This window comes from Berghia stephanieae, chromosome 8 (assembly GCF_034508935.2).
Source record: "Berghia stephanieae isolate SIO BIC M18660-M18661 chromosome 8, UCSD_Bste_1.3, whole genome shotgun sequence".
NCBI classification, from domain to species: domain Eukaryota; kingdom Metazoa; phylum Mollusca; class Gastropoda; order Nudibranchia; family Aeolidiidae; genus Berghia; species Berghia stephanieae.
In genome coordinates this window covers 5,022,057-5,028,906 of record NC_088367.1, presented here as the reverse complement: position 1 = coordinate 5,028,906, position 6,850 = coordinate 5,022,057, and positions in this window count along the sequence as shown.

Here is a 6,850-nt window from a genome sequence, read left to right as displayed (position 1 = left end):
GAATGTTAAATGTTGCTGTTGGCCAGGGACCCCATTGTAAAGCGCGTTGAGCACGTTTATAGATTATTGCGCTACATAAAAGCTCTTTCCGGGGGATGAGGGGGGATGAGAATAGAGGCAGCCTTAAATAATAGTAACGCGTAATAATATCTTGTTTACAATAGTAATTTGTGACGCCAGATTACAAATCGTTAAATTTCACTAAAAATCAGAGTCTTTAAAATGAAGTATCATTTAAATGTTTTTGAACATGTCTTTTATCCAAAGATGACGAAATAGGAATCGATTAAGGGGTAGAACAAATGCTTTCTTACATTCTTGTGTTTTGGAATTCGAACTTTGTTCCCAACGCGCACTCGCAAGCTTGTACAGCGGTTGGGAACACGTCCGGAAAACGCTTCAACAGTCGTAACGTCACTTCCCTCGTAATGACGCATGGTAACTTAGTAACTGGCTCTAAACTATGGGAACAATGGCGGACGCCCTTATGAAATATTTCTCTGACGAGCATAAAAGTGTATCCAGAGGGGAAAAAACCCCATTATAAATCTGATCATGTTTTGACTTTTACACATTCTGATCACAAGACATATGAAAAGTTCTAGCAGCATGAAAAATAAAAAGAACCGATTTTCTTTGTTTAGAACCACGATGGCCGCCGTTGCTTGGCGACGTGACATCAGACTATTGAATTCATGATTATAAAAATCGTATATTATTGTAAGCTACGTTGATATGTCGAAAATAGGTCCTCGCTAATTCGGTTATTCTATGGGTAATTTATTGATAAGATAAGATGATTAATCACGAGAGTCCTATCCCGATTACCTACGCTCTGGTGATCACATCATAACAAGACAAAACTGTATTGATTGATTGATAAAGCAAGCAAGAGCTGTTTGTTCATATTATCATTCTGTGACCCCGTGTGTACCTACAATAGCAGGCCTGATAACCGAACGTAATTATGGGTTTGATTTAACATTGTTGTAATGGGAGAATATAATATTGAGTTGGTTCGAGAGTATTTCAATGAGCCCATAACAATTTGGATTATCAGACCTGTAAATAAGTAAACGTTGCGGTGACCCTTTTTTGTCACTTTCACAAAACATCTTTATATCACTTACAAAAATGTGAAAACACCGTGCTTAATAGACTCCTGACTGCGGGACATGGGAGGAGTGCAGTTTTCTACAGTTTGGAATAAGGCCATCGAATGGGACCGTTGTCAGCCCGTAACCGGCCTTCACTCACTTAACCCTAACACCGACTATATCCGTAGTTTACCCTGGTTACTTTTACCCCATGCCTATTCATTACATTTTTATGAGGCGTAGTATCAATGCTAATGTTTTTGGTTATTAAATGTTAATGGTAGTTGAATAAAACTATCTATGTACATGCTCATTTTTAATACATTTTTACCCAATTTTTAAAAGTAGCAAAAATCTCTAGGATTGAGTGAGTTAAAGGAGACCTTGACTTTTTGGATTTTGCGTTTTTTCATGTCACGGTGACCAGTTTAGGGTCTTACCAGTGGCGTGGATGCTTACAATATAAGGTGGTGTCAGAATCAGAAGAAAACGACTTAAAACATGGTATATTTATAAATGCAAAAGATAGAAAACAAATTTAAAAAAAAAGATTTACTCAAATAAGAAAGAGGCAGTATTAACCATTTCTCAGTTTTATTATTTTTTTTTTAATGCTGTAACTGTAATCCATATCTAAAGATGGATTCGGTCCATGACCCAAATCAACCAATATAGATAGTATGCAGATGACGTCACTCAGGCCTTTGTTATTGTTTTTGCCATCCGCGTTTGTGAGTTGTTCTCACTAAACTGTATTAACCTGACTCTTAACGTTCATGGTTACACAGCGTTTGTGTGTTGGTCCGTTATACTTCCGGATGGCAATGTTGTGAACTCCTTGGCCAAGCGCATTCTATCTATAGCCACGCCCCTGGCTCTTGCCCCAGATCACATACGCTTTCAGTCCTCCTGTAGTTACAAATAAACCTGAACGATCCTGGGGGTTTTTTTCGTTGTTTTTGTTGGGGCTTTTTTTTTTGTTTGTTTGTTAGTTTTTTTTGTTTTGTTTTTTTTTTTTTTTTGATTACTTAAAAAGAAAAAAAAAAACATCTTAAAACGTTTACAGAAGCTCTGAAACAATGTATAATTCTAATTAACCAGCATGCATTCCGATTAACCAGTAGAAATAAAACCAGAAACATTTTGTCACAGAAGGATCGGTCTTATTCTTGTGCGGCTATATGGTCTTGTGGTATGGCACTCGCTTTCGGATTGGAAGGTCCTGGGTTCGAGCCTCGCCGGCGCATAGTTGGAAAAGACTCGTTACTCAAATTCTCTCGCTGTACTCAGGTGTAAAATGAGTACCTGGTCGTTAATAGCGTTGCCGCACTCCTCAAAATTTGTAATATCGCCTAACAGGCTTCATGCCCCGTCCTGTTAAGTGTTGCTGTTGGTCAGGGACCCCTTGTAAAGCGCTTTGAACACGTTTATTGCGCTACGTATTTAAAATCTCAATTTTTATTTACATATTTATTTATTTTACGCGGATGTTTTGAAACGCTGCCCCCCCCCCCCCCCCCCCCCCCCCCCCCAAAAAAAATACCGACTGTGACTGCTGTATTTAACAGTAACAAATAGATGATTCACTGGGGGGGATTATTATTTCTCTCTCTCTCTCTCATTCCAAGAGAAAGACAGAAAGCATGTTGGAAAACATATAGGGGGATAGAAGATACAGTAAGTGCCTCCCTGCCCACAATGGGAGTTCAGGAACCCCAGCCAACCAGATAGGATTAATTGTGTTTGCTGACAGTAACACCAGAGGCCACAAATATCAATTGAACAAATCCAGATGCAACACATCACTCAGGCAGCATTTCGTTAGCCAGCATGTAATTGATAAATGGGACAACCTTCCAATCTCAGTTGCAGAAGCTCCAGACCTCAACGTCTTCAAGAGGCAATTTGACACCTCTGTTTCAACCATAGATTTTAGCTTATGAGCCCTTCTCTCTCTCTCTCTCTCCCCCACCCCCCCCCCCCACCCCCCCTCTCAACCCGAGATGACTGCAAAGCTCTTATGCTTTGTCTGGCAACTTTCATACACACTTGTTCAGTTCTTTACTATACTATACTAATATTTGATTGCCTCCCTCTCAGCAAAAGATCCTTGTCAGGACCAAGAAAAAAACCCCCTGGAAATAAAACAATCCCCAATCCAGAACAAAGACAAAGGGCAAAATGGAAAGGCAAAACAGAAAAAAGGGCAAAAGAAGACGGGGCAAGAGTGGCATCCGGATGCAAAGGAGATATCAGAGACATAACAAGGTTGTGGTCAAAACCAAGTAATCTCATACCAAGACAAAGACAGAAAGCAAGTAGGGAAACAGATTTACTGGGGTAGAAGATACAGTAAGTGACTCCCTGCCACTATGGAAGGTAAAAAAAAACCATCCAGTAACCACTGAAGGCTATTGGTCCTAAGCCCCAAGGGATATTGTTTGTTTGTTTTTAACGGTTTTACGGCGCTTGCAACACATTAAGGTCATATCAGCGCCAGTTAAAAGGAAGATAATGGGATAGTAAAAAGTTCTAGAATTACAATTAAAGCACCCAAGAAAGGGAAGACAAAGGGGAATCGGTTCAAATAGGAAAAGTAGATTCCAAGATCACACTATCAAAGTACTTATTTGAGATCACATAAAAGTCTCCTCCATACACAAGCACAGGTCCCCACTCAGAGGAATACTCTAATGTGCTACAAATCATAATACGTAAACATAACATAATACAGAAAGATGATTTACAAGAAAAAAAAAATCATCTCCCAAAACTAATCGTTCATTTTTGACTGTTTGTTTTTGTTTTGTTTTTGAGGGTTTTACGGCGCTTGCAACACATTAAGGTCATATCAGCGCCAGTTAAAAAGGGAAAAAATGGGATAGTAAAAAGTTCTAGAATTACAATTAAAGCACCTAAGAATAAGGCAGACAAAGGGGAATTGGTTCAAAAGAGAACAGATGTAGATTCCAAGAGCACACTATCAGTGTACTTAAATTGAGATCACCTAAAAGTCTCATCCAGACACAAGCACAGGTCCCAACTAAGAGGAATACACTCAAATGTTTACAAATCATATATAATACATAAATAAAATATAATAGAGTGCATAACAGAGAGATGATTTACAAGGAAAAAAATATCATCTTCCAAAACTAACTATACATTTGACTGTTTCCCTCCCAGCCAAGGTATCCGGCCGGGGCCAGGACAAAACCAAGTAATCTCACTCCAAGACAAAGACAGAAAGCATGTTGGAAAACAGACATAGGGGGATAGAAGACATAGTATGTACCTCCCTGCCCGCTATGGGAGGTCAGGATCCCCACCCAGCATTTGACTGTTTCCCTCCCAGCTTGGGTAACCGGCCAGGGCCAGGAAAAAACCAAGTAATCTCATCCCAAGACAAAGACAGAAAGCAAGTTGGAAAACAGATAAAGGGTATTAAATTAGAAGACACAGTAAGTACCTCCCTACCCACTATGGGAGGTCAGGAACCCCACCCAGGAAGACACAGTAAATGCCTCCCTAACCACTATGAGAGGTCAGGAACCCCACCCAGGAAGACACAGTAAATGCCTCCCTACCCACTATGGGAGGTCAGGAACCCCACCCAGGAAGACACAGTAAATGCCTCCCTACCCACTATGGGAGGTCAGGAACCCCACCCAGGAAGATACAGTAAATGCCTCCCTACCCACTATGGGAGGTCAGGAACCCCACCCAGGAAGACACAGTAAATGCCTCCCTACCCACTATGGGAGGTCAGGAACCCCACCCAGGAAGACACAGTAAATGCCTCCCTACCCACTATGGGAGGTCAGGAACCCCATTCAGCCCGAGGGAAATTCCACTCTGCACTGCATGGCTATTACAATGTGGAATGATAAGATAAAATCAACACGACTTGGATGTACATTGTAGTAAGATGTCATTTATTGAAACATCATTGGGAAAGACTTTGGTATCAATGGTTGAGTCATAATTCATAACATCAAAGGCTGTACAAAAGCTGGCATCCCTCACCAGGTTAGACACGTTTCTTCAAACCGGTAACAACAGAATCATTATCAAACAAAATAGCCCACCATAAAAAAATTACTCTCAGAACATTTCAATTAAAAGTAACAAGAAGATCGCCTGCTTCGACAAAATGGCAGTAAGACTGGGGTGGATGAAAATGAATGAAAAATGAACAGAAACAAATATACGTCAGTATGACATAATCAGTCGGAAGGTGAAAATTTTGGATTTGCATTTTTTCTTTTTTTCTGAATTTTCTGAAAGAATATGCTCCCCAGAGCATTTTAATCTTTATTTGAAGTAAATCGGGTGATTTTTCATGAAGTTATGGTCAGATGTATGGGAAAGGTATCCAGCAACTTGTCTCAAATTTCATACTTTTTCAATTTGACAAGCTGTAAAAATATTTAGAAGTGAGATTAAACTTTGATATTTCCCGAAGATGTACAAAAAGGGTTGATTTAAACATTTATGACAAGAACTCATTTTTGATAAAAATTGACATTCTAACTAAACTTGGCAATATCTCAGTTCAAACCTTTTCACCATCAGACTGATTATGTCACTCATATTACTATATATGCATTTCTAATTCTAAACTATGAGTTGCCAATCTCCTATTTAACCAAAACACACTTTACTCTCACACCAATGCTGCAGTTACTTTTAAAAACACAGTATATGCAATGTTAACCAAATAGCACATACTGTGTTCTTTAATAAAACGTCAGAATGATGGAAGATACCAACTAGTAGGAAATGATTCTGCTCAGAAAAATCAGATTTTCGATTCACTACGATTCTTACGAATACATTCCAACAAAAGTTGCTTTAGCCTATATAAATAAAGTAATAATAATTATTGTATGGCTGTGAAGCTAGTGTGTTAAAGTTTGGTATAGAACTCACTGGCTATCCTGGTGCGGTTTGGGTTATTTTTTAAAACTAAAAATACAAAGTCATAAAATAATTTGACAACTCCAAATTCGGCCAATAACCAAGTGACACCTGCATATTTCATGGCCTATCAATCCGTTTTAATTAACACATGCTGTCCATTCTAATGAACACATTTTACTTTTACACCAATTGACATACTTTATATTTGGCAAATTGGATTTTTAGTAACACTAAGGCTCCCAAACCACTGGACCAATCGTCACCAAATATTACATGGTGATTACAATTGACATGAAGAGATGGTTTGTGTGTGTTATGGTATTGATTAGACATTGTGATGATTTTATTTAAAAATCAAATCCCATCTAAAACGGATGCCATCTTTTTTAGCACGTGTGGGTTGTGTTTCAACCTTCCGGTTAGCGAGTATAACAATGAGGTGGGAGTACTTGCATTGAATCCATACCGGTTAGTGGGTCCTCTCATTGATTTAAACACAAAATCAATTTCTTAAAATTTATATCAACCATATTCTGCTCTTATTGTTGGGAAACAATTCTATGATAAGTGAGCGATATAAGAAATAAAATGCAAAAATTATCTCCCCATGCCAAAATAAAAAGTTCCGTGGAGTTCTCTCTTACAAAGTCGAAAATTGTGTTGTCTATTAACTCACTCAACCCTAACACCGACTATATCCGTTGTTTACCCGGGTTACTTTTACCCCATGCCTATTTATTACATTTTTCTGAGACAAATTATAGGCGTAGTATCAAAGCTTGTGTTTTTCATAATTACAAGTTAATGATAGTTGAATAAAAATATCTATG